General features: G+C 45.0%; 2 pseudogenes; one reads left to right on the top strand and one right to left on the bottom strand.

The window, feature by feature from the left end:
- The first annotated feature begins 352 nt into the window (after positions 1-352).
- LOC125532149 lies at positions 353-5,608 on the top strand (annotated as a pseudogene).
- Positions 5,609-6,671: 1,063 nt separating this feature from the next.
- Positions 6,672-8,820, bottom strand: LOC125532148 (annotated as a pseudogene).
- Between the last annotated feature and the right edge of the window lie 295 nt (positions 8,821-9,115).

The following is a 9,115-nucleotide window of genomic DNA, read 5'->3' as shown; positions in this document are numbered from 1 at the left end:
CAGACAAATCCAAAGGAATGGCGGCGGAAGCGGCGACCATGCATCATGTCATGGAGGTGGAATGCAGACCACGATGAGAATAATAATGATCACGAACGCAGCTACATGTTGGAGTCACAAGGTGAGATACTATGGGCATTCTTTTTTTTTTTTGCATCGAATTTTGGACTTTATTCAGAATAGCAAGAGCCGGTTACAATCTGCCCGTAGGCTGGTGCGGAGGAAATCTGGGCTAACAACTAGCCAACTGTCCGTCCCATCAAGCGTACAGGCACGCTGAGCACAGAGATGGGCCGGCACATTCAAGTCCCTACCGACATGTCGAACCGAAAAGGAAATAAAGTGTGGCACAATGTCCAATAATTCTCTAAAGATAGGCGACGCAATCGATCTGGAGTTGCCTGGCGAGTTCCAGAGATCGACCAAGTGGAGACAGTCAACCTCTATTATCACATGTGAGTATCCTCGGAGCTGAGCAAAGATTACCCCCTCCCGAAAAGCCAGAAGCTTGGCAATGAAGGGATCCGAGACTCCCGGCAGTGGCTTGCACCAAGCTCCTAGGAAGGCAAGATGGGAGCGTGCCACTCCCCCTGCCCCCCCATTTGGCTAGCCGTCGAACACTGATCCGTCCGTGTTAATGGTGATCCATCCCGCTTCCGGGGGACGCCAGCACTGCCCCGGTGCCCGAGTGCGTCCACTTGGTATGTCAAGAATGGATAATGTCTCCTGCACCCACTTCATGGCCATCGCCGGATCGAACCCCTCCTGATCATGTGTCCACTTGTTCATCGAGGTCCAAATGGAATGCATGATGGTAATAATCTTGCATCGTGCATCATCAGAGAGCTGCTGGTCTAAAGTGATGTCACGAGCCCAAAAATCTTGGTGCAGCACTGGTAACTGTAAATCAAAGCGATCACTAGCCGCCGCCCAAAACAAACTTGCATGCGTGCAAGTCATCAGTGCATGCATCAGGTCTTCTTCTGTAGCCTGGCAAATATCACACTGGCTCATCGTTTTGATGTGCCTGTAGTGTAGAGTCACAGAGTCCGGTAGAATCCCCCGAAGAACTCTCCACCAGAATACTCTGATCTTTGGTAACACATTAAGCTTCCAAAGTGCAGTCCACAACTGTTTGTTATTCGGTGATGTCTCCGCTACCATCCCTTCCTCTGGAGAACTAGGCTCGTTACGAGTCATGAGAGATCGGTACGCCGATTTGACAGTATAGTGTCCTGACCTTTTCAAAGCCCATGCCAAAGTATCCTCCCCGCCCGCCACCCTCAGAGGGATATTCAGTATTGTTGCCGCGTCGGGGGGAGTGAAGTTTTGGCGGACTAAATCCACATTCCACCTGCCTATGTAAACATCAATCAAATCTGAAACTTTTGCGAGTGGAGCATCTCCTATGCGGCCATTAGGTTTCAGTGATATTGTGGTCGGTATTCACGGGTCTGTCCATATTGAGGTCGTGGTGCCATCGCCAACCCTTTGGATCAAACCCTCTTCCAACACCCTCCGCCCAACCACGATCGCCTTCCATGTCGCAGAAGCTCGGCTTGGCGCCGTAGCATGAAGGAAGTCAGTCTGTGGGAAGTATCTTCCCTTCAACACCCGAGCACACAGCGAGTCCGGGCTTGTAAGCAGTCGCCAGCCCTGCTTGCCGAACATGGCTAGGTTGAACATTTCAGGGTCCTGAAAACCCATGCCTCCCTTGGCCTTTGGCACAGTCAATTTGTCCCAAGAAATCCAATGCAGAGATCTTTTGTCCAGGGAACTGCCCCACCAATATTTGGCCATGGGAGACGTTATAGTCTTGCAAACTTTCTTTGTCAGCAGAAAACAGCTCATGCTGTAGGTTGGTATGGCCTGTGCGCCTGTTTTTATAAGAACCTCCCTTCCTGCGCACTCAAGATTTCTTTCTGACCAGCCACCTATTTTGTTGCGCACACGGTCACCAATATGGCTAAAAGTGCCGCTTGTGATTCTTCCAATAGCAGTAGGCAACCCCAGATAGCGCTATGAAAACGCTTCCGCCATAATTCCGAGAGAGTTTTTCATAATATCTCTGAGGGGCTGACCTGCGTTTGCACTGAAAAAATAGAGCTCTTCTCCCGGTTAACCGCTTGACCCGAGCATTCGGCATAAATCCGGAGAATCTCATTGAGCCTGTTTTTTAAAATATACATAGACCTATTTTCCCCACCAATTTCGCTGTTGTTGATCATAATCTGCTTGAAGTCAGAAATCCAGTTTCCACCTTGAACTTGTACACACAAATTCAGAATTAATCTACCGAGATAAATTCCCGTGGTAAAAAAAATTATTATGATAATACAAGATTTGCCTTGCTTGTAGATATTAATGAGAATTCTGGGATCTCATTTGATGGTGAAGCTAATTCAGAGTCTGACGCTGCAGCAACAAAAGCAACAATTCTCGACCTATATTCAGGCTGTGGTGGAATGTCCACCGGCTTGTGCTTGGGTGCAGTAATAGCTGGTCTTCAGATCGAAACAGTATAGTTCTACCTTATTGTTTTCAAGAACATAAGTGATTGATTTCTCTCCACTAACATGTCCTTATTCGTTTTTACCTTTTTTCTTGATATTTGTAGCGATGGGCTGTAGATCTTAATACCAATGCATGTGAGAGCTTCAAGTATAACCATCCAATCACAGAGGTATTTCTTGGTGCATCTTAAACTTCGTTATATTGTATAAATGCTCTCTCTTGTTTGTTGAATATATAATTTGTCTCTTGATTTTTGGACGTAGGTTCGTAATGAAAAATTGGAGGATTTTCTCTCGTTGCTAGAGGAATGGTCTGTCCTATGTGACAAGTACATCTACAAACATAATAACGATGCCTCAGCTAGTCCGTTGAAGGTTGGAGGGGAAGAACATGAACTTGGAAAAGGCAAGCTTGTCATAGACAAACTTACCGCGATCTGCTATGGTGGCGCCAAGAGAGAAAAATGCATATACTTCAAGGTACTCCTCATTCTCATCTTGTTCGCTTGTTGTGTTGGTATATTTGTTGTTCCTGTACATGCCATCATAATATAATTTTTTAACAGGTGCAATGGAATGACCATCGGGTTGAGGATTCCTGGGAGACCATGGAGAAACTCTGGTTAGTATCTAATCTGAAGTTATTTAAAAAAATGTATTTCAAGTGCAATGACTCTGCTTCAATGTTCAGCGATTACCCACTTAAAATTAAAGAATTTGTTAAAGAAGGCCATAGGCGAAATATCTTATCATTGCCAGTGAGTGTTTCCTATCTTCTTTCTACTTGGTAATATTGGCTAAACACAAGATTCGCTAATGGTATTTGATTGTCCTATCACGTTTTAAAGGGTGATGTTGATGTGTTGTGCGGTGGCCCGCCCTGTCAAGGATTGAGCGGGAACAATCGGCACAGAAAATGTTACAAACCCTTGGATGATGACAAAAATAGACAGATTGTCACATTTATGGACATCGTTTCCTTCCTTAAGCCAAAATATGTGCTTATGGAAAACGTCGCGGATATTCTTAAGCTCAATGGTGGCTCTGTTGGTAGGTATGCTTTGAGCCGTTTGGTGGCACTGAACTATCAATCTCGGATGGGGTTGATGGTAGCCGGTTGCTATGGGCTGCCACAATTTCGAATGCGAATGTTCCTATGGGGAGCCCTCCCGACCATGGTTTGTAAATGTACCTTGTCATTATCAGTGTTCTCTACAACTCTATGACTCAGATGATTGATATGGTGTACTTGGCTATGCAGGTGCTCCCAAAGTATCCCCTCCCAACACACGACGTAGTAGTACGTGGCGGAGCACCGAGTGCCTTCTCTGTAAGTAAAATTATACTGAAACCAATCCACTAGCAAGTGTAAACATGCATGCTGACCAGATTGATTCTGTTTTGCAGCAAAGCGTTGTTGCATATGATGAAAATCAGAAACCAACCTTGAAGGAGGCTCTGTGTCTTCGTGACGCCATTTCAGATCTGCCCACGGCAAGTTTCTACCCAACCTATACATTTCATAACCTCGACATATCTAACATCTTTTGTACATCCAAGTAAGCAACGATGAAACTGCCGATGAAACTGTGTATAGTGTGGAAGCAAAGACAGACTTGCAGCGCTATATCCGGCTAAGTCGTAAAGGTAAATTACATAGCTCTATTAACAACCTGAATACGCTCACGTTTTTGTTTGTTTGTATTGGAATGAAAGGCCTTGTTTTTCACTTTGCAATTCAGTTTCATATATATACCTTTGTAATGGGTTGAAGCTCCTGACATGTTCCAGAGATGCTGGACTACTCATTTGGTGATAACAAATGTCCCTCAGAAGGTAAGCTCCTTGATCACCGGCCTTTGAAGCTGAACAAAGATGACTATGAGCGTGTAAGCAAATACCATATCAGAAGGTAGGAGGCTTCATATAGTTCTCACTATTGTTTGCCCGTTGCATTCTCCCTACATGACCATATGTTGAACTTTGTGTGTTATTAGGGAGCCAACTTCCGTAACTTGACAGGCGTCAAGGTCGGCCATGACAATGTTGTGTATATGGATCCTACAGTTAAGCCGCCCTGTCTTGAGTCTGGCAAACCATTGGTGGGTACCCTTCTACTGCCCAATTCTTTTTTTCCAATATGACCCAAAGCATTACCAAAAACATATATAGCAACTATATATGCAATCTACTAGCTCTTACTTATTATTTATAGAATCTCAAAAAGAAAAGAAAAAAAATCTTATTAGTCGTCTACATTTCCAGGTTCCTTGGTACGCGCTGTCGTTTGTGCATGGCAAGTCGTTAAAGTGAGTATCGGAGCTGCTTCCACCACTTAATTTCCTTTCCGGAGCTCAGATGGGTTGTCGTCAACGATTTTCTTTGATACATACAAAGTTACATATATACATTGTTGTTTTAGGCCTTTCGGACGGTTGTGGTGGGACGAGACAGTGCCGACGGTTTTCACCAGAGCAGAACCGCACAACCAGGTCAGACTATTTCATTCATAATTTGTTTGCAGTATCTCTCATCTTTTGCTCTCTGTTTTCTAATTTTCAGCTTAACGTTTCCGGTTGTTGTTCCCCTCCCCTCCCCTCCCAAGGGCAACGCGTTATTCACCCGTTCGCTGCTGGAGTCCCTGAATAAGTTTTTTTTTTTGTGTGTGTGTTTGTCCTGCATTTAGGTCATTCTGCACCCGGATCAGGCGCGGGTGCTGACGGTGAGGGAGAACGCATGTACGGCCCCATCAAAGAGCGGTAGGTTCATCACACATACATACATATGTAGACTGGACCCGAGCTGAACATTTGCGCCTCCTGAATGTTCCTGAATGATGCTTGCTTGAGCTTGGCAGATACATGCAAGTCGGCAACGCGGTGGCGGTCCCAGTTGCCCGTGCATTGGGCTATGCACTGGCCCAGGCGTTCCTTCGCAAGACGGACGGGAACAGCGACCCGCTGATGGTGCTGCCCGACAGCTTCTCTGACGTGGCCACGATGAGGGCGAGGGCAAGGGCATCGTCATCTGGTGCCGAGGCGACGGCGAAGGAGTTGGAAGGAGCTTCAGACCTGAGTTCATCTGGGAACAACTAATCACTAGCTATCATGATGACTCGTTAGGACTTGATTGATGAGTAAGCACTGCTGTGCTTGATTGCTCATGTTTTCATTCTGTTTTGCCCCTGTTGTTACTCTTGGAAACATGCCTGCATCTGCATGATGATGTTTGGTTCATTGAGCTTCTATTGTCTACACTAGTGGATGAAATTGTTGGCGTTTGGGGTCCGGCCAGTTGCAGATTGTGGCTGCTGGATTATCAAGTGAAGGTGGTTTGGTTTATGTAGGACTGAATCTGAATGAATCTACTCTATTCTACTCCCTCCGTTCCTAAATATTTGTCTTTCTAGAGATTTCAACAAGTGACTACATACGGATCACACTCTAAGATATGTCTATATACATCCGTATGTGGTAGTCAATTTGAAACCTCTAGAAAGACAAATATTTAGGAACGGAGGGAGTATGTAGTAAAGGAATCTGAATAGTCGTCAGTAAAATGTATGTAATTTGCTTGCCCGGACGTGAGAAAGAGAAACAAATGGATATTGGAACTTTGAAGGGTACAAGTAATAAGTAGTATAAACTACGTACTAGCTAGTTGAGATACAACTTGTTCATGGAGAAACGCCCTCCTCCTCACCAATTACAGTTATTGACCTCCCAGCAAGCACCATTGCCGATCTGCCTAAGTTTATTCTCCTTGTAATACTTTGGAAAATTTAGGATTCCAGAAATTACCCTCCCCTAACGGTGTTTTATTCATCTCTTCCCATCCTGATGTTGTAATCTCTAATATCATCTCAGATTCCAAATGTGTAAACTTTAATATCATCTCAGATCGGTCACTACTTGCTGGAATGCATACATCATTTTTTTGCAGAGCATACAGCTTCATCCCAGCAAGCAGAAATGTAACACTTGTGTTTGCAGATGAGCATGATTAATAGAAGTTGTGGAGGAACTAAGGCAAGGTTTGCATGGTGTGATAACAACAGATACCTGGAGAAAAGCCACACAAATGAAAAATCTTTACATAAAGCCACACAGTGCTTTTGAGCCTTGACATCAAATCCCCAATCAAAGGCAAGTGAAGCACTTATTGGCTCGGTCTCCGTGGAAGTCGAACCCAATTCCAGTAAGGGTCAATTGATCTATATGGAATTCCTTCGACCAAATTCCAATAAGCGCCTCCTCTTGAGAAGGCTCCCTCCAAGTTCGGGCACTCAACGATCCATATTTCCTCGGGAGCTGGGAGTTGCTGCACAAGTTCCTCCGGCAGTGTCATTAACCTTGGGCATCCAGAAATCTTTAGCTTCTTAAGCTGAGGAAATGATACAGCCGCTACCTGTCCTGACACCTCCTGGTGCCATCTCTTTAGATTATCCATGTTGGTAACTATCATCGTTTCCAATTTAGGAAAGAAGGATCTTGGAGACAAACATGCATGATTCCCCAATGCTTGTATCATCATTGCCAACACATATACTTTTCAACCTAGGCATACGATCCAAACCCAAGTGCGCAAGAGAGGGCAACCGCCATAATGGTGGAAGATCCTTGCAGTTCTTGCAGTCACCAAGACGAAGCTCACTAAGATGCTCTAACAGTGCAGAGTTGTGCATCCATGATGACAATTTAGCACCGGTATAATTAGATAAAAGTAGAACTTCAAGGCTTTTATGAGGACAAAGGGCCTCTAATATTCCTTCTGCTTTAGTATCTACTTCATATCCAACATTTATGACATAAGAAGGCCCATCTTCCCAATCGAGTAATAATCGTTTCAAATTATGCTTGGCGGACATATTGCCTTGTTTAGCATTTTCTGCACTATGCACCTTTCTCAGCTCAGTCAAACAAAGAGCACCACCTAGACTCAAATCTTTTAGTTGATCAATTCCACGACCTGCGTCGCTGTCGATGACATAATTCGTCAATGTCTGTAGAGAATTCAGCTGACCAATACCTTGTGGCATGCGCTCCAAACTATCACACCCAATGAGGAACATGTGCCGAAGACTGCTCATACATCTCATGTCTTCTGGTAACTTCTTAAGGTCTGCACAACCAGTGAGTTTCAACGTTTGCAAGCTATACATCATGGTAATGGCTTCAGGCAGTGCAGATATATCAGAGTAAGAACAATCTAGATAACGAAGATGCTTCAAGCTTGTCATATTTGTCCCGAATGAGAATGTCTTCAGTGCTCGTAAGGACACGAATGTTGACTTGGCCATACTCGGATGGATCCCAATCCCAATTTTCCTTTCGAAGACTAATATCGTGCGGGGCCGGGGAGCTAGAATTTCCTTCATGGCGGCAATAATATTATTACTGACATAGTCAAGTGACAAATGTCGAACCTCATGCTGTAATGAACTAGCATCATCTGTGGATCCTTGAAAAAATTCTTGACATGAAGAAGATTCTTGCAAAATGGAGCAATCATTTCCGCTTACGGAGTCAGCAAGATGATGCATCTTGCAGGTAGTTCGTCGGTGGATGAACCCATCTCGAAACCCAAAAAGCAAATTCTTTTGAATCTCGACATCTTGTAGGAAACATCTCCAAACTAGAACATCAAAAATTTGCTGGCCTCTTGTTTCCGATGCAATAAAGCCATTTGCCATCCATAGCTGGATTAACATGTCTTTATCCATCGGGCTATCCTTGGGGAAAATAGCACAGAAGGAAAAACATATTTTTGCTTCTGACGACAAGTGATCATAGCTTAGCTGTAGTGCAGGTACAATCCCAGTACTTGTGAGGATGGCATCTTTCCAACCATGACTATCCAGAACAGAAACCCACTGATCGCGATGCTTCGAACGAAGTAAGGCTGCTATGGTTTTGATAGCAAGAGGTAATCCCTTACACTTGTGGACAATACTCTTAGCCATTAAAATCAATTCCTCTTGCTTTTCCACTCCCCTTCCAAATGCGTTTCTACGAAAAAGCTTCCATGATTGATCCTCATCTAGAAGTGATATCTGATGTGGAGGAAGTGTGCCCATGATAGAAGCAACTTGGTTGATGCGGCTTGTCACGATTATAGCACTACCTGAGCCAGCATGCAGACTACAGTAGAGAGGTGGTGAATATGCATTGGGCGTGTAAGAATGGTGTTGAAGGTTTGTGTTTCTTATAGTCTGGCCAGGAGTAGAGAGTTTTGCTTTCGCTAAGCTCAGCAGGATGCACTGGACGGCCGCGAGGTGGCGCTCCAGCCTCTGACGGGCCTTGTCCATGCCCCACGCCCGCAGCAGCGCGTCGCCGCCATGCTGCCCAGCAGCGAACCCATCTCGATCTCGTCGCCGCCATGCATCTTCATGCTGATCTGGCCGGATTTGTGTGCGTCGGCCTCCAGAATCGAGAGAGGGCGATAGGAACGAGGACGAGAAATTAAAGAGCGAGGGTGCGGCGACTGACCTAGCTAAGAAACAGAGAGAGCGTAGCGCAGGATGTGTCAAACATGTACGCCTAGGCCAACACGAGCCTGCCAACAGCCCAATGGATCCTAGATCATGAAGCCCATTCCAACGC

This window comes from Triticum urartu, unplaced genomic scaffold, assembly GCF_003073215.2.
Source record: "Triticum urartu cultivar G1812 unplaced genomic scaffold, Tu2.1 TuUngrouped_contig_9222, whole genome shotgun sequence".
Classification (NCBI taxonomy): Eukaryota; Viridiplantae; Streptophyta; class Magnoliopsida; order Poales; family Poaceae; genus Triticum; species Triticum urartu.
This window is presented reverse-complemented; position numbering and strand designations above follow the sequence as displayed.